Source organism: Salvelinus fontinalis, chromosome 6 (genome assembly GCF_029448725.1).
Source record: "Salvelinus fontinalis isolate EN_2023a chromosome 6, ASM2944872v1, whole genome shotgun sequence".
Classification (NCBI taxonomy): Eukaryota; Metazoa; Chordata; class Actinopteri; order Salmoniformes; family Salmonidae; genus Salvelinus; species Salvelinus fontinalis.
The window spans coordinates 6475084-6495982 of record NC_074670.1 but is presented as its reverse complement, the minus strand read 5'-3'; the positions used below and the strand labels follow the sequence as shown (position 1 = coordinate 6495982).

Below are 20899 nucleotides of genomic sequence, written 5' to 3'. Positions count from 1 at the left end.
ATGGGAGAAGGGAGGCTGATATATAGATCAGTGAGAAATGGGAGATGGGAGAAGGGAGAAGGGAGGCTGATATATAGAACAGTGGGACATGTGAGATGGGAGGCTGATATATAGAGCAGTGGGAGATGGGAGATGGGAGGCTGATATATAGAACAGTGGGACATGTGAGATGGGAGGCTGATATATAGATCAGTGAGAAATGGGAGATGGGAGAAGGGAGAAGGGAGGCTGATATATAGAGCAGTGGGACATGGGAGAAGGGAGGCTGATATATAGATCAGTGAGAAATGGGAGATGGGAGAAGGGAGAAGGGAGGCTGATATATAGAGCAGTGGGACATGGGAGAAGGGAAGCTGATATATAGATCAGTGAGAAATGGGAGATGGGAGAAGGGAGAAGGGAGGCTGATATATAGAGCAGTGGGACATGGGGGATGGGAGGCTGATATATAGAGCAGTGGGACATGGGGGATGGGAGGCTGATATATAGATCAGTGGGAGAAGGGAGATGGGAGGCTGATATATAGAGCAGTGGGAGATGGGAGAAGGGAGGCTGATATATAGAGCAGTGGGAGAAGGGAGATGGGAGGCTGATATATAGAGCAGTTGGAGAAGGGAGATGGGAGGCTGATATATAGAGCAGTGGGAGAAGGGAGATGGGAGGCTGATATATAGAGCAGTGGGAGATGGGAGATGGGAGGCTGATATATAGAGCAGTGGGAGAAGGGAGATGGGAGGCTGATATATAGAGCAGTGGGAGATGGGAGAAGGGAGGCTGATATATAGAGCAGTGGGAGATGGGAGAAGGGAGGCTGATATATAGAGCAGTGAGAGATGGGAGATAGATGCAGCCGGTCCAAGATGAGTTCCCTATCAGGCTGCCTGCTCCATGCCTTGCTTCTGCCAGACCATATCATTGCTCATTCTGATGAGTAAGTGTGTGTTTGTGGCTTCACTGAACTGATCTGAACACCTAGACCTTCTCTAGAGATGGTTCTAGAATCAAGAGCAAATGCAGGAAGCAGTGTAGAGGACGTATCAGGAAATTGTGATTTTTGGGTCAATTTGATGTTCAGATCGGTGTTCTATAAGCTGGGGATAGGGACTCAGCTCTGTACGTCCCAATGAGACACTGATCGCCTGTCAAAGATCCTTCATACAGTAACTCCAGAGTCCATTCAGTCCTGGCTCCTCTAAACTAGTCATCTCTCTCTCCTATCCCTCCCTGTTTTCTCACCCTCCCCTCGCTCTCTCTCTGTTCATTCTGCAACCCTGCTAATGCTAGTGTTGGGGCCCTGGGCGGCTCTCACTGCTCCCTCCAGAATAACAAGGGGGGGAGATCATACGGGATAATATGGAATCTCAGCCTCACTAAAAACCATGCAACTATATAATATTGTCTCTACTAAACCTGTCATGAGGAGATGGAGATGGTGGTTTTCTGATGAGAAGTCATTAGCTCCACGCAGGCAGCCAGCCATGAGAAGACTATAATCTGTGTTCCAAATGGTACCCTGTTCTCTAAGTAGTGCACTACTTAGGGAATAGGGTGCCATTTAGGACGCCGTAGTCAATGTGTTGGGGGTTGATGATAAGCTGAGCTAATATAAATCTCCTCATATATAATTGATATCTCAATGAAGTGAAAAGAACAATCTTTACAAATATAATATTCAAGCTGCTATAGCTGTTGAGGGTTAGTTCCCAGATACCCAGGCTAACCCAGACATTATAAAGATGAGCACTTCTTTTAAAGAACACTACAGGCATGTTTGAGGAAGATGTGATCACCATAAGCCCATAATATAATGTACAGCTCTACACACCATTGTATTCTACTATATACTATATTCCAGTGGTATTCAAAGTCGGGGTCATGACCCTTAGTGGGGTCACGGGGGAACTCCTTTGGGGAACAAAGAAATAAGAGTACAGATTACTGTATGGGACAATATACACATGTTTTTGAGAAAGATAATGACACATTTCATTTTATTGAGTAAATGTATCAATTGGTTTCTTTTCATCTTGAAGAAAATGGTTTGATGTAAAAACCTAAATGTACCGATTTTAAGGTTGAGTCATTAGATTTGGGGTCTCGAAAAGTTATGGGATCCCAGCTGAAACACTTTGAATACCACTGCTCTTGTCTAATGTAGTGCACTATAAAGGGAATAGGGTACCATGTGGGATACACTATAAAGGGAATAGGGTACCATGTGGGATACACTATAAAGGGAATAGGGTGCCCTGTGGGATACACTATAAAGGGAATAGGGTGCCCTGTAGGATACACTATAAAGGGAATAGGGTGCCCTGTGGGATACACTATAAAGGGAATAGGGTGCCATGTGGGATACACTATAAAGGGAATAGGGTGCCCTGTGGGATACACTATAAAGGGAATAGGGTGCCCTGTGGGATACACTATAAAGGGAATAGGGTGCCCTGTGGGATACACTATAAAGGGAATAGGGTGCCCTGTGGGATACACTATAAAGGGAATAGGGTGCCCTGTGGGATACACTATAAAGGGAATAGGGTGCCATCGCTCAGTGGTGGGTAGGGTTCGTACTTGCCTTCTCTCCCTGAGCCAAACCTCTGAGTGCTGCTATTGATTCCCCCTCAGCACAGATTCACTCATTACCAGAAAGTACACGTCACAAAACAAACAAACAAACAAAGTCCAACTGGAACATTGTGTTACCATCTACTTAACGAGAGAAGAGATTGTCAACAAAGAAGATTGATGTTTTGGTTTGAGGTCTGTCCTGTTCGCTAACGAGCAGACTGATTCTTAACCCATAAGGCATTGCAATTCTGCTCCTATGGAACGTGTCCCAAATGGCATCCTATTCCCTATAGTGCATTACTGTTGACCCGAGCTCTCTTTAAAAGTAGTGCACTACAAAGGGAATAGGGGAACATTTGGGACACATGCAGTACATAGTAGGCCTACATTATTTGTAATGTGTTATTTTTAATAACCAGACCACTGTGATTGGAAGCCTTCATTATGAATCTATGTAATTGCTCTCTGGTGTATTGTCAGAGATGACCACTGGTACATTATCAGAGATGAATACTGGTGTATTATCAGAGATGATGTCACGCCCTGACCTTAGAGAGCCTTTTTATTCTCTATTTTGGTTAGGTCAGGGTGTGACTAGGGTGGGCATTCTAGTTTTGTTATTTCTATGTTGGCCTGGTATGGTTCCCAATCAGAGGCAGCTGTCTATCGTTGTCTCTGATTGGGGATCATATCATATATTTACTGGTACATTGTCAGAGATGGCTACTGGTACAATGTCAGAGATGACTGCTGGTATAATGTCAGAGATGACTACTGGTATATTATAAGAGATGACTACTGGTACATTGTCATAGATGACTACAGGTATATTATAAGAGATGACTACTGGTATATTATCAAAGATGACTACTGTTACTCTGGTATATTGTCAGAGATGACTACTGGTATATTGTCAGAGATGACTACTGCTACTCTCTGGTATATTGTCAGAGATGACTACTGCTACTCTGGTATATTGTCAGAGATGACTACTGGTATATTGTCAGAGATGACTACTGCTACTCTCTGGTATATTGTCAGAGATGACTACTGCTACTCTGGTATATTGTCAGAGATGACTACTGGTATATTGTCAGAGATGACTACTGCTACTCTCTGGTATATTGTCAGAGATGACTACTGGTATAATGTCAGAGATGACTACTGGTATATTGTCAGAGATGACTACTGGTATAATGTCAGAGATGACTACTGGTATATTGTCAGAGATGACTACTGCTACTCTCTGGTATATTGTCAGAGATGACTACTGCTACTCTGGTATATTGTCAGAGATGACTACTGGTATAATGTCAGAGATGACTACTGGTACATTGTCAGAGATGACTACTGGTATAATGTCAGAGATGACTGCTGGTATATTGTCAGAGATGACTACTGGTATATTGTCAGAGATGACTACTGGTATATTGTCAGAGATGACTACTGGTATATTGTCAGAGATGACTACTGCTACTCTCTGGTACATTGTCAGAGATGACTACTGGTATATTATCAGAGATGACTACTGCTACTCTCTGGTATATTGTCAGAGATGACTACTGGTATAATGTCAGAGATGACTACTGGTAGATTGTCAGAGATGACTACTGCTACTCTCTGGTATATTGTCAGAGATGACTACTGGTATAATGTCAGAGATGACTACTGGTACATTGTCAGAGATGACTACTGGTGTATTGTCAGAGATGACTACTGCTACTCTGGTATATTGTCAGAGATGACTACTGGTATAATGTCAGAGATGACTACTGGTACATTGTCAGAGATGACTACTGGTATAATGTCAGAGATGACTGCTGGTATATTGTCAGAGATGACTACTGGTATATTGTCAGAGATGACTACTGGTATATTGTCAGAGATGACTACTGGTATATTGTCAGAGATGACTACTGCTACTCTCTGGTACATTGTCAGAGATGACTACTGGTATATTATCAGAGATGACTACTGCTACTCTCTGGTATATTGTCAGAGATGACTACTGGTATAATGTCAGAGATGACTACTGGTATATTGTCAGAGATGACTACTGCTACTCTCTGGTATATTGTCAGAGATGACTACTGGTATAATGTCAGAGATGACTACTGGTACATTGTCAGAGATGACTACTGGTGTATTGTCAGAGATGACTACTGCTACTCTGGTATATTGTCAGAGATGACTACTGCTACTCTCTGGTATATTGTCAGAGATGACTACTGGTACATTGTCAGAGATGACTTCTGCTACTCTGGTATATTATCAGAGATGACTACTGCTACTCTCTGGTATATTGTCAGAGATGACTACTGGTATATTATAAGAGATGACTACTGGTACATTGTCATAGATGACTACAGGTATATTATAAGAGATGACTACTGGTACATTGTCAGAGATGACTTCTGCTACTCTGGTATATTGTCAGAGATCACTACTGGTATATTGTCAGAGATGACTACTGCTACTCTCTGGTATATTGTCAGCGATGACTACTGGTATATTGTCAGAGATGACTACTGGTATATTGTCAGCGATGACTACTGGTACATTGTCAGAGATGACTACTGGTATATTGTCAGAGATGACTACTGGTATATTGTCAGAGATGACTACTGGTATATTGTCAGAGATGACTACTGGTATATTGTCAGAGATGACTACTGCTACTCTCTGGTATATTGTCAGAGATGACTACTGGTATAATGTCAGAGATGACTACTGGTACATTGTCAGAGATGACTACTGGTATAATGTCAGAGATGACTACTGGTACATTGTCAGAGATGACTACTGGTATAATGTCAGAGATGACTACTGGTATAATGTCAGAGATGACTACTGGTATATTGTCAGAGATGACTACTGCTACTCTCTGGTATATTGTCAGTGATGACTACTGGTATAATGTCAGAGATGACTACTGGTATATTGTCAGAGATGACTACTGCTACTCTCTGGTATATTGTCAGAGATGACTACTGGTATATTGTCAGAGATGACTACTGGTACATTGTCAGAGATGACTACTGGTGTATTGTCAGAGATGACTACTGCTACTCTCTGGTATAATGTCAGAGATGACTACTGGTATAATGTCAGAGATGACTACTGGTATAATGTCAGAGATGACTACTGGTATATTGTCAGAGATGACTACTGGTGTATTGTCAGAGATGACTACTGGTATAATGTCAGAGATGACTACTGGTATATTGTCAGATATGACTACTGGTATATTGTCAGAGATGACTACTGGTATATTGTCAGAGATGACTACTGGTATATTGTCAGAGATGACTACTGCTACTCTCTGGTATATTGTCAGAGATGACTACTGGTACATTGTCAGAGATGACTACTGGTATATTGTCAGAGATGACTACTGGTATATTGTCAGAGATGACTACTGCTACTCTCTGGTATATTGTCAGAGATGACTACTGGTATATTATCAGAGATGACTACTGGTATATTGTCAGAGATGACTACTGCTACTCTCTGGTATATTGTCAGAGATGACTACTGGTATATTGTCAGAGATGACTACTGCTACTCTCTGGTATATTGTCAGAGATGACTACTGGTACATTGTCAGAGATGACTACTGCTACTCTCTGGTATATTGTCAGAGATGACTACTGGTATAATGTCAGAGATGACTACTGGTATAATGTCAGAGATGACTACTGGTATATTGTCAGAGATGACTACTGGTACATTGTCAGAGATGACTACTGGTACATTGTCAGAGATGACTACTGGTATATTGTCAGAGATGACTACTGGTGTATTGTCAGAGATGACTACTGCTACTCTGGTATATTGTCAGAGATGACTACTGGTATAATGTCAGAGATGACTACTGGTACATTGTCAGAGATGACTACTGGTATAATGTCAGAGATGACTGCTGGTATATTGTCAGAGATGACTACTGGTATATTGTCAGAGATGACTACTGGTATATTGTCAGAGATGACTACTGGTATATTGTCAGAGATGACTACTGCTACTCTCTGGTACATTGTCAGAGATGACTACTGGTATATTATCAGAGATGACTACTGCTACTCTCTGGTATATTGTCAGAGATGACTACTGGTATAATGTCAGAGATGACTACTGGTATATTGTCAGAGATGACTACTGCTACTCTCTGGTATATTGTCAGAGATGACTACTGGTATAATGTCAGAGATGACTACTGGTACATTGTCAGAGATGACTACTGGTGTATTGTCAGAGATGACTACTGCTACTCTGGTATATTGTCAGAGATGACTACTGCTACTCTCTGGTATATTGTCAGAGATGACTACTGGTACATTGTCAGAGATGACTTCTGCTACTCTGGTATATTATCAGAGATGACTACTGCTACTCTCTGGTATATTGTCAGAGATGACTACTGGTATATTATAAGAGATGACTACTGGTACATTGTCAGAGATGACTACAGGTATATTATAAGAGATGACTACTGGTACATTGTCAGAGATGACTTCTGCTACTCTGGTATATTGTCAGAGATCACTACTGGTATATTGTCAGAGATGACTACTGCTACTCTCTGGTATATTGTCAGCGATGACTACTGGTATATTGTCAGAGATGACTACTGGTATATTGTCAGCGATGACTACTGGTACATTGTCAGAGATGACTACTGGTATATTGTCAGAGATGACTACTGGTATATTGTCAGAGATGACTACTGGTATATTGTCAGAGATGACTACTGGTATATTGTCAGAGATGACTACTGCTACTCTCTGGTATATTGTCAGAGATGACTACTGGTATAATGTCAGAGATGACTACTGGTACATTGTCAGAGATGACTACTGGTATAATGTCAGAGATGACTACTGGTACATTGTCAGAGATGACTACTGGTATAATGTCAGAGATGACTACTGGTATAATGTCAGAGATGACTACTGGTATATTGTCAGAGATGACTACTGCTACTCTCTGGTATATTGTCAGAGATGACTACTGGTATAATGTCAGAGATGACTACTGGTATATTGTCAGAGATGACTACTGCTACTCTCTGGTATATTGTCAGAGATGACTACTGGTATATTGTCAGAGATGACTACTGCTACTCTCTGGTATATTGTCAGAGATGACTACTGGTATATTGTCAGAGATGACTACTGGTACATTGTCAGAGATGACTACTGGTGTATTGTCAGAGATGACTACTGCTACTCTCTGGTATAATGTCAGAGATGACTACTGGTATAATGTCAGAGATGACTACTGGTATAATGTCAGAGATGACTACTGGTATATTGTCAGAGATGACTACTGGTGTATTGTCAGAGATGACTACTGGTATAATGTCAGAGATGACTACTGGTATATTGTCAGATATGACTACTGGTATATTGTCAGAGATGACTACTGGTATATTGTCAGAGATGACTACTGGTATATTGTCAGAGATGACTACTGCTACTCTCTGGTATATTGTCAGAGATGACTACTGGTACATTGTCAGAGATGACTACTGGTATATTGTCAGAGATGACTACTGGTATATTGTCAGAGATGACTACTGCTACTCTCTGGTATATTGTCAGAGATGACTACTGGTATATTATCAGAGATGACTACTGGTATATTGTCAGAGATGACTACTGCTACTCTCTGGTATATTGTCAGAGATGACTACTGGTATATTGTCAGAGATGACTACTGCTACTCTCTGGTATATTGTCAGAGATGACTACTGGTACATTGTCAGAGATGACTACTGCTACTCTCTGGTATATTGTCAGAGATGACTACTGGTATAATGTCAGAGATGACTACTGGTATAATGTCAGAGATGACTACTGGTATATTGTCAGAGATGACTACTGGTACATTGTCAGAGATGACTACTGGTACATTGTCAGAGATGACTACTGGTATATTGTCAGAGATGACTACTGGTATATTGTCAGAGATGACTACTGGTACATTGTCAGAGATGACTACTGGTATAATGTCAGAGATGACTACTGGTATAATGTCAGAGATGACTACTGGTACATTGTCAGAGATGACTACTGGTGTATTGTCAGAGATGACTACTGCTACTCTGGTATATTGTCAGAGATGACTACTGCTACTCTCTGGTATATTGTCAGAGATGACTACTGGTATAATGTCAGAGATGACTACTGGTACATTGTCAGAGATGACTACTGGTGTATTGTCAGAGATGACTACTGCTACTCTGGTATATTGTCAGAGATGACTTCTGCTACTCTCTGGTATATTGTCAGAGATGACTACTGGTACATTGTCAGAGATGACTTCTGCTACTCTGGTATATTATCAGAGATGACTACTGCTACTCTCTGGTATATTGTCAGAGATGACTACTGGTATATTATAAGAGATGACTACTGGTACATTGTCATAGATGACTACAGGTATATTATAAGAGATGACTACTGGTACATTGTCAGAGATGACTTCTGCTACTCTGGTATATTGTCAGAGATCACTACTGGTATATTGTCAGAGATGACTACTGCTACTCTCTGGTATATTGTCAGCGATGACTACTGGTATATTGTCAGAGATGACTACTGGTATATTGTCAGCGATGACTACTGGTACATTGTCAGAGATGACTACTGGTATATTGTCAGAGATGACTACTGGTATATTGTCAGAGATGACTACTGGTATATTGTCAGAGATGACTACTGGTATATTGTCAGAGATGACTACTGCTACTCTCTGGTATATTGTCAGAGATGACTACTGGTATAATGTCAGAGATGACTACTGGTACATTGTCAGAGATGACTACTGGTATAATGTCAGAGATGACTACTGGTACATTGTCAGAGATGACTACTGGTATAATGTCAGAGATGACTACTGGTATAATGTCAGAGATGACTACTGGTATATTGTCAGAGATGACTACTGCTACTCTCTGGTATATTGTCAGAGATGACTACTGGTATAATGTCAGAGATGACTACTGGTATATTGTCAGAGATGACTACTGCTACTCTCTGGTATATTGTCAGAGATGACTACTGGTATATTGTCAGAGATGACTACTGCTACTCTCTGGTATATTGTCAGAGATGACTACTGGTATATTGTCAGAGATGACTACTGGTACATTGTCAGAGATGACTACTGGTGTATTGTCAGAGATGACTACTGCTACTCTCTGGTATAATGTCAGAGATGACTACTGGTATAATGTCAGAGATGACTACTGGTATAATGTCAGAGATGACTACTGGTATATTGTCAGAGATGACTACTGGTGTATTGTCAGAGATGACTACTGGTATAATGTCAGAGATGACTACTGGTATATTGTCAGATATGACTACTGGTATATTGTCAGAGATGACTACTGGTATATTGTCAGAGATGACTACTGGTATATTGTCAGAGATGACTACTGCTACTCTCTGGTATATTGTCAGAGATGACTACTGGTACATTGTCAGAGATGACTACTGGTATATTGTCAGAGATGACTACTGGTATATTGTCAGAGATGACTACTGCTACTCTCTGGTATATTGTCAGAGATGACTACTGGTATATTATCAGAGATGACTACTGGTATATTGTCAGAGATGACTACTGCTACTCTCTGGTATATTGTCAGAGATGACTACTGGTATATTGTCAGAGATGACTACTGCTACTCTCTGGTATATTGTCAGAGATGACTACTGGTACATTGTCAGAGATGACTACTGCTACTCTCTGGTATATTGTCAGAGATGACTACTGGTATAATGTCAGAGATGACTACTGGTATAATGTCAGAGATGACTACTGGTATATTGTCAGAGATGACTACTGGTACATTGTCAGAGATGACTACTGGTACATTGTCAGAGATGACTACTGGTATATTGTCAGAGATGACTACTGGTATATTGTCAGAGATGACTACTGGTACATTGTCAGAGATGACTACTGGTATAATGTCAGAGATGACTACTGGTATAATGTCAGAGATGACTACTGGTATATTGTCAGAGATGACTACTGCTACTCTCTGGTACATTGTCAGAGATGACTACTGGTATATTGTCAGAGATGACTACTGCTACTCTCTGGTATATTGTCAGAGATGACTACTGGTATATTGTCAGAGATGACTACTGCTACTCTCTGGTATATTGTCAGAGATGACTACTGGTATAATGTCAGAGATGACTACTGGTATAATGTCAGAGATGACTACTGGTATATTGTCAGAGATGACTACTGGTGTATTGTCAGAGATGACTACTGGTATATTGTCAGAGATGACTACTGGTATATTGTCAGAGATGACTACTGCTACTCTCTGGTATATTGTCAGAGATGACTACTGGTACATTGTCAGAGATGACTACTGCTACTCTCTGGTATATTGTCAGAGATGACTACTGGTATAATGTCAGAGATGACTACTGGTATAATGTCAGAGATGACTACTGGTATATTGTCAGAGATGACTACTGGTACATTGTCAGAGATGACTACTGGTACATTGTCAGAGATGACTACTGGTATATTGTCAGAGATGACTACTGGTATATTGTCAGAGATGTCTACTGGTACATTGTCAGAGATGACTACTGGTATAATGTCAGAGATGACTACTGGTATAATGTCAGAGATGACTACTGGTATATTGTCAGAGATGACTACTGCTACTCTCTGGTACATTGTCAGAGATGACTACTGGTATATTGTCAGAGATGACTACTGCTACTCTCTGGTATATTGTCAGAGATGACTACTGGTATATTGTCAGAGATGACTACTGCTACTCTCTGGTATATTGTCAGAGATGACTACTGGTATAATGTCAGAGATGACTACTGGTATAATGTCAGAGATGACTACTGGTATATTGTCAGAGATGACTACTGGTGTATTGTCAGAGATGACTACTGGTATATTGTCAGAGATGACTACTGGTATATTGTCAGAGATGACTACTGCTACTCTCTGGTATATTGTCAGAGATGACTACTGGTACATTGTCAGAGATGACTACTGGTATATTGTCAGAGATGACTACTGCTACTCTCTGGTATATTGTCAGAGATGACTACTGGTATATTGTCAGAGATGACTACTGCTACTCTCTGGTATATTGTCAGAGATGACTACTGGTATATTATCAGAGATGACTACTGGTATATTGTCAGAGATGACTACTGCTACTCTCTGGTATATTGTCAGAGATGACTACTGGTATATTGTCAGAGATGACTACTGCTACTCTCTGGTATATTGTCAGAGATGACTACTGGTACATTGTCAGAGATGACTACTGGTATATTGTCAGAGATGACTACTGCTACTCTCTGGTATATTGTCAGAGATGACTACTGGTATAATGTCAGAGATGACTACTGGTATAATGTCAGAGATGACTACTGGTATAATGTCAGAGATGACTACTGGTATATTGTCAGAGATGACTACTGGTATATTGTCAGAGATGACTACTGGTATATTATCAGAGATGACTACTGGTATATTGTCAGAGATGACTACTGCTACTCTCTGGTATATTGTCAGAGATGACTACTGGTATAATGTCAGAGATGACTACTGGTATAATGTCAGAGATGACTACTGGTATAATGTCAGAGATGACTACTGGTATATTGTCAGAGATGACTACTGGTATAATGTCAGAGATGACTACTGGTATATTGTCAGAGATGACTACTGGTATAATGTCAGAGATGACTACTGGTATATTGTCAGAGATGACTACTGGTGTATTGTCAGAGATGACTACTGCTACTCTCTGGTATATTGTCAGAGATGACTACTGCTACTCTGGTATATTGTCAGAGATGACTACTGGTATATTGTCAGAGATGACTACTGCTACTCTCTGGTATATTGTCAGAGATGACTACTGGTATATTATCAGAGATGACTACTGGTATATTGTCAGAGATGACTACTGCTACTCTGGTATATTGTCAGAGATGACTACTGGTACATTGTCAGAGATGACTACTGCTACTCTCAGGTATATTGTCAGAGATGACTACTGGTATATTATCAGAGATGACTACTGGTATATCGTCAGAGATGACTACTGCTACTCTCTGGTATATTGTCAGAGATGACTACTGGTACATTGTCAGAGATGACTACTGCTACTCTCTGGTATATTGTCAGAGATGACTACTGGTATAATGTCAGAGATGAATGCTTATTGAAATGCATAGCTGGGATGCTTGTTGCATAATGGGAAAGTAAATCTGGTTTGACCTGAGTGTTTGGATGAAGTCATGGTTATTGTATGATAGATTTTTATGCACATGCTACAGTAATAATAATAATCGTACACTTACAATTTTACTTACGTATTCATTCCACATTAGCTTTCTCTTCCAAGTAACTTCACTTGTAGGAAGAATATGAATAGATAGCAATGCCCATAGTACATAGAGATATAGATGAATAACATCAACGTACAGTTTCTCATGCAATTTGCATGCGAATCCATTTTTATCCTCTGGAGTGCTTCTTTCTCTCCTTCCCTGATTAAGTGGAAGAAATGGACTGTGTCCTCAACTAATCTCTCCCTGGTCAAGTTCTAGTGGTAGTAACAGGGGCTGTGAGCCTATCTGTGCTGTGTTCAGTGAAGTAAAGGCAGACCAGAGACGGTGTCCCAAATAGCACCCTATTCCCTATGTAGCGTACTACTTCTGACCAAAGCCCTATGGACACTGGTCAGAAGTAATGCACTATAAAGGGAATAGGGTGCCATTTGGGACACAGAGAGATTGACTGACCGTTGGTTGATAGAATAGAGTCTATGCCCCCAGGCCATTCACTGATCCTGCAGACTGCTTCAGCATGAAAACAGTAAGGAGGAAGACCTGGGCTCCTATTGTAGTTAGCTGTGAGTAATATTTATAATGTAAGAGATATTTACAGCATGGCTAGACTTGCAAAATGATGGTAACTTCCTTAATATTCCCAGGAATTATGGTTGGAGGATTCTGGACTTCCTGCTTCTATCCTCCTGAATCCAGGACCTTTCAAACTGGGATTTCAGGAAAACCTGAGAATTTTACAAGCCCAAGCATTGCTCAGCCCATAGCCTATTCTTTCCTTTACTGTGGTCTCCTAAAGCTTCTTAGGGCTAGGCTCCTTTTTTCTCCACTTCCTGTCTGAATGACGTGCCCAAAGTAAACTGCCTGTAGCTCAGGTCCTGAAGCCAGGATATGCATATACTGTAATTGGTACCATTGGAAAGAAAACACTTTAACGTTTGTAGAAATGTTACAATAACGTAGGAGAATATAACACAATAGATATGTTAGGAGAAAATCCAAAGAAAAACGAACCAGAAACTTTTTTTTTGGAGAGACCATCCTCTTAGAAATGCAAGCGTAAGGTCATTTTGACAATTAGCTCCCTGGATGCAATTCCTATGGCTTCCACAGGGTGTCAGCAGTATATGTTCAAGGTTTCAGACTTGTAACTTCAAAAACAATTAAGAAATATCAGTTTTAGCAGAAGGACACAGTCTTGGAAATTCGTGTTTGCGTGCACTATAAAGACAATAAGCACCTGTTAAAATCAGTTTCCTATTGAACATACTTCTTTCTGTAAGAAATATTATAGTTTGATTATATTTTAGGGTATCTGAGGAGTAAATAGAAACGTATTTTGACTTGTAACAAAGTTTAGGGGTAGGTTTTCGGATTCCTTTCTCTGCATGTTGAACGAGTGGATTACTCAAATCGAAGGCGCCAACTAAACACTTTCTGGGATATAAAGAAGGACTTTATCTAACAAAACGACACTAGATGTTATAGCTGGGACAATTCGGATGACAAAACAGAGGAAGATTTTCAAAAAGTAAGTGAATATTTAATCGTTATTTGTGAATGTATGAAACCTGTGCCCGTGGAAAAATATTTTGATGAGGGGCGCCGTCCTCAAACAATCGCATGGCATGTTTTCGCTGTAATAGTTACTGTAAATCGGACTGTGCAGTTAGATTAACAAGAATTGAAGCTTTCAGACGATATAAGACACTTATATGTACATAAATGTTTAAAATCCATAACATTTATGATTATTTATTTGAATTGCGATACCCTCCAGTTTCCCCGCTAGTGGGACTCCTATCTCTAACATTGCAGGATTACAATAGTTATTGCCGTTGAACCTCACCATCCATATGAGTTGGATTTTCTCTTTTTAATGTAATATCTTTTGTACAAGCAGGGAGACTCATTTCAGGATGTCATGGTACTATTGTAGCCATCTTCTCATAGAAGAAAACTTGCCCTGTTTAGTGGGTATTAGTGTTTATTGTGGATACTGCTGGCCCATCCTACAGCTCAGTGGGTAGTAGTGTTTATTATGGATACTGCTGGCCCATCCTACAGCTCAGTGGGTATTAGTGTTTATTATGGATACTGCTGGCCCATCCTACAGCTCAGTGGGTATTAGTGTTTATTATGGATACTGCTGGCCCATCCTACAGCTCAGTGGGTAGTAGTATTTATTATGGATACTGCTGGCCCATCCTACAGCTCAGTGGGTAGTAGTATTTATTGTGGATACTGCTGGCCCATCCTACAGCTCAGTGGGTATTAGTGTTTATTATGGATACTGCTGGCCCATCCTACAGCTCAGTGGGTATTAGTATTTATTATGGATACTGCTGGCCCATCCTACAGCTCAGTGGGTAGTAGTATTTATTATGGATACCGCTGGCCCATCCTACAGCTCAGTGGGTATTAGTATTTATTATGGATACTGCTGGCCCATCCTACAGCTCAGTGGGTAGTAGTATTTATTATGGATACCGCTGGCCCATCCTACAGCTCAGTGGGTATTAGTGTTTATTATGGATACTGCTGGCCCATCCTTCAGCTCAGTGGGTATTAGTATTTATTATGGATACTGCTGGCCCATCCTACAGCTCAGTGGGTAGTAGTATTTATTATGGATACTGCTGGCCCATCCTACAGCTCAGTGGGTATTAGTATTTATTATGGATACTGCTGGCCCATCCTACAGCTCAGTGGGTAGTAGTATTTATTATGGATACCGCTGGCCCATCCTACAGCTCAGTGGGTATTAGTATTTATTATGGATACTGCTGGCCCATCCTTCAGCTCAGTGGGTATTAGTGGGCACCCTGGTGGCTCAGCGGTCTAAGGCACTGCATCTCAGTGCTAGACGTGTCACTACAGACACCCTGGTTCAAATCCAGGCTGTATCACAACCGGCAGTGATTGGGAGCCCCAACGGCGGGGCACAATTGGCCCAGCTTGTCTGGGCTTCACCAGCGTAGACCCTCATTGTAAATAAGAATTCGTTCTTAACTGACTTGCCCAGTTAAATAAAAAAGAAAGTGTTTTTATGCATACTCTTCAGACTGGGGTCAGTTTCAGGGTTATCTGGAAGGAACAGACACAAGAGATTTAATGTAGTACCAGCAGCACACCAGGTGTGTGTATCATTCTCTTTTTAATGTCATATGTTTTGTATAGGCAGGGAGACTCATTTCAGGATCATGACGGGAAGCAGAACCTGCTAATGAACTAAGCCTCTTGCCGGGTATAGCCCCATCCCATAATTAAATATTCATTGGCTGGTTTAGGCATCCTATTCCCTATAGTGCACCGCATTGGCCAGGTGCCAATTAAGACACAGTAGTTTTTTTTAACTCATAGAAGACGGCTTGGCCTGTTTAGTGGGTAGTAGTGTTTATTATGGATACTGCTGGCCCATCCTACAGCTCAGTGGGTATTAGTATTTATTATGGATACTGCTGGCCCATCCCACAGCTCAGTGGGTATTAGTATTTATTATGGATACTGCTGGCCCATCCTACAGCTCAGTGGGTATTAGTGTTTATTATGGATACTGCTGGCCCATCCTACAGCTCAGTGGGTATTAGTATTTATTATGGATACTGCTGGCCCATCCTACAGCTCAGTGGGTAGTAGTATTTATTATGGATACTGCTGGCCCATCCTACAGCTCAGTGGGTATTAGTATTTATTATGGATACTGCTGGACCATCCTACAGCTCAGTGGGTATTAGTATTTATTATGGATACTGCTGGCCCATCCTACAGCTCAGTGGGTATTAGTGTTTATTATGGATACTGCTGGCCCATCATACAGCTCAGTGGGTATTAGTGTTTATTATGGATACTGCTGGCCCATCCTACAGCTCAGTGGGTATTAGTATTTATTATGGATACTGCTGGCCCATCCCACAGCTCAGTGGGTATTAGTATTTAATATGGATACTGCTGGCCCATCCCACAGCTCAGTGGGTATTAGTATTTATTATGGATACTGCTGGCCCTTCCTACAGCTCAGTGGGTATTAGTATTTATTATGGATACTGCTGGCCCATCCTACAGCTCAGCGGGTATTAGTATTTATTATGGATACTGCTGGCCCATCCTACAGCTCAGCGGGTATAGTATTTATTATGGATACTGCTGGCCCTTCCTACAGCTCAGTGGGTAGTAGTATTTATTATGGATACTGCTGGCCCATCCTACAGCTCAGTGGGTATTAGTATTTATTATGGATACTGCTGGCTCATCCTACAACTCAGTGGGTATAGTATTTATTATGGATACTGCTGGCCCTTCCTACAGCTCAGTGGGTAGTAGTATTTATTATGGATACTGCTGGCTCATCCTACAACTCAGTGGGTATAGTATTTATTATGGATACTGCTGGCCCTTCCTACAGCTCAGTGGGTATTAGTATTTATTATGGATACTGCTGGCCCATCCTACAGCTCGGCGGGTATTAGTGTTTAGTATGGATACTGCTGGCCCATCCTACAGCTCAGTGGGTATTAGTATTTATTATGGATACTGCTGGCCCATCCTACAGCTCAGTGGGTATTAGTATTTATTATGGATACTGCTGGCCCATCCTACAGCTCAGTGGGTATTAGTATTTATTATGGATACTGCTGGCTCATCCTACAACTCAGTGGGTATTAGTGTTTATTATGGATACTGCTGGCCCATCCTACAGCTCAGTGGGTATTAGTGTTTATTATGGATACTGCTGGCCCATCCTACAGCTCAGTGGGTATTAGTGTTTAGTATGGATACTGCTGGCCCATCCTACAGCTCAGTGGGTAGTAGTATTTATTATGGATACTGCTGGCCCATCCTACAGCTCAGTGGGTATTAGTATTTATTATGGATACTGCTGGCCCATCCCACAGCTCAGTGGGTATTAGTATTTATTATGGATACTGCTGGCCCATCCTACAGCTCAGTGGGTATTAGTATTTATTATGGATACTGCTGGCCCATCCCACAGCTCAGTGGGTATTAGTATTTATTATGGATACTGCTGGCCCATCCCACAGCTCAGTGGGTATTAGTATTTATTATGGATACTGCTGGCCCATCCTACAGCTCAGTGGCTATTAGTATTTATTATGGATACTGCTGGCCCATCCTACAGCTCAGTGGGTATAGTTTTTATTATGGATATTGCTGGCCCATCCTACAGCTCGGCGGGTATTAGTGTTTAGTATGGATACTGCTGGCTCATCCTACAACTCAGTGGGTATTAGTGTTTATTATGGATACTGCTGGCCCATCCTACAGCTCAGTGGGTATTAGTGTTTATTATGGATACTGCTGGCCCATCCTACAACTCAGTGGGTATTAGTGTTTATTATGGATACTGCTGGCCCATCCTACAGCTCAGTGGGTATTAGTGTTTAGTATGGATACTGCTGGCTCATCCTACAACTCAGTGGGTATTAGTGTTTATTATGGATACTGCTGGCCCATCCTACAGCTCAGTGGGTATTAGTATTTATTATGGATACTGCTGGCCCATCCTACAGCTCAGTGGGTATTAGTATTTATTATGGATACTGCTGGCCCATCCTACAGCTCAGTGGGTATTAGTGTTTATTATGGATACTGCTGGCCCATCCTACAGCTCAGTGGGTATTAGTGTTTATTATGGATACTGCTGGCCCATCCTACAGCTCAGTGGGTATAGTTTTTATTATGGATACTGCTGGCCCATCCTACAGCTCAGTGGGTATTAGTATTTATTATGGATACTGCTGGCCCATCCTACAGCTCAGTGGGTATTAGTATTTATTATGGATACTGCTGGCCCATCCTACAGCTCAGTGGGTATTAGTGTTTATTATGGATACTGCTGGCCCATCCTACAGCTCAGTGGGTAGTAGTGTTTATTATGGATACTGCTGGCCCATCCTACAGCTCAGTGGGTAGTAGTATTTATTATGGATACTGCTGGCTCATCCTACAACTCAGTGGGTATTAGTGTTTATTATGGATACTGCTGGCCCATCCTACAGCTCAGTGGGTATTAGTATTTATTATGGATACTGCTGGCCCATCCTACAGCTCAGGGGCTATTAGTATTTATTATGGATACTGCTGGCCCATCCTACAGCTCAGTGGGTATTCGTATTTATTATGGATGCTGCTGGCCCATCCTACAGCTCAGTGGGTATAGTATTTATTATGGATACTGCTGGCCCATCCTACAGCTCAGTGGGTATAGTATTTATTATGGATACTGCTGGCCCATCCCACAGCTCAGTGGGTATTAGTATTTATTATGGATACTGCTGGCCCATCCTACAGCTCAGTGGGTATTAGTATTTATTATGGATACTGCTGGCCCATCCTACAACTCAGTGGGTATTATTGTTTATTATGGATACTGCTGGCCCATCCTACAGCTCAGTGGGTATTAGTGTTTATTATGGATACTGCTGGCCCATCCCACTGCTCAGTGGGTAGTAGTGTTTATTATGGATACTGCTGGCCCATCCCACAGCTCAGTGGGTATTAGTATTTATTATGGATACTGCTGGCCCATCCTACAGCTCAGTGGGTATTAGTATTTATTATGGATACTGCTGGCCCATCCTACAGCTCAGTGGGTATTAGTATTTATTATGGATACTGCTGGCCCATCCTACAGCTCAGTGGGTATTAGTATTTATTATGGATACTGCTGGCCCATCCTACAGCTCAGTGGGTATTAGTGTTTATTATGGATACTGCTGGCCCATCCTACAGCTCAGTGGGTATTAGTGTTTATTATGGATACTGCTGGCCCATCCTACAGCTCAGCGGGTATTAGTATTTATTATGGATACTGCTGGCCCATCCTACAGCTCAGTGGGTAGTAGTATTTATTATGGATACTGCTGGCCCATCCTACAGCTCAGTGGGTATTAGTGTTTATTATGGATACTGCTGGCCCATCCTACAGCTCAGCGGGTATTAGTATTTATTATGGATACTGCTGGCCCATCCTACAGCTCAGTGGGTATTAGTATTTATTATGGATACTGCTGGCCCATCCTACAGCTCAGTGGGTATTAGTGTTTATTATGGATACTGCTGGCCCATCCTACAGCTCAGTGGGTATTAGTGTTTATTATGGATACTGCTGGCCCATCCTACAGCTCAGCGGGTATTAGTATTTATTATGGATACTGCTGGCCCGTCCTACAGCTCAGTGGGTAGTAGTATTTATTATGGATACTGCTGGCCCGTCCTACAGCTCAGTGGGTAGTAGTATTTATTATGGATACTGCTGGCCCGTCCTACAGCTCAGTGGGTAGTAGTATTTATTATGGATACTGCTCAGACGGGTCAGGTCAGGGTTATCTGGAAAGAACAGACACAAGAGATTTAATTTAATGTAATTTTAGTCACATCTGCACAAGAGGTGTCTGTGTGTGTGAGTGTGTGTGCATTAGTGTATGCGTGTGTGTGTGTTCTTGCACATCATACAAGATGTGTGTCTGGGTCTTAGGAGTTGTCTGCTGTAGTAGCCAGTACCAGTATGCAGTGTTTTAGTGTGTGTGTTGAACATAGCTCTGTGTGCATGTTTCTCCTCATAAAGAGCTGAGTGACTGATGTGTCTACAGCTGTATGCTGTGCTGTGGATTAACATAATGACGTGAGGGTGGGAGTAGTGTTCTGTGGAGCTGAACGCAGCACACAAAGCCCTGGGAAGTAAGTGTGAAATTAAAGGGGAGAATGTACAATACTGGGCTGTGAGGCACACTTACACAGAGCTGGGGAGGGAAGACATTCTGACTAATAGGATTTGAACAGCTTGTCTTTGCTCTGTGGCCTGACGGCATGGCATCCATTCTGGAAACACACACGCTCACAGGCATGCACAGACACACACACCCTCACAGGCATGCACAGACACACACAGACACACACACGCTCACAGGCACTCTCCTTCCTCTCAATGACTTGCATAACTTGGA

At 41.6% G+C, this 20899-nt stretch overlaps 1 protein-coding gene across 1 annotated transcript in view; it reads left to right on the top strand.

The window, feature by feature from the left end:
- The window catches only part of LOC129856911 (rap guanine nucleotide exchange factor 5-like), a 77707-nt gene that overhangs the window by 19562 nt on the left and 37246 nt on the right, over window positions 1–20899 (top strand). The gene's annotated exons all lie outside the window — the stretch shown is intronic.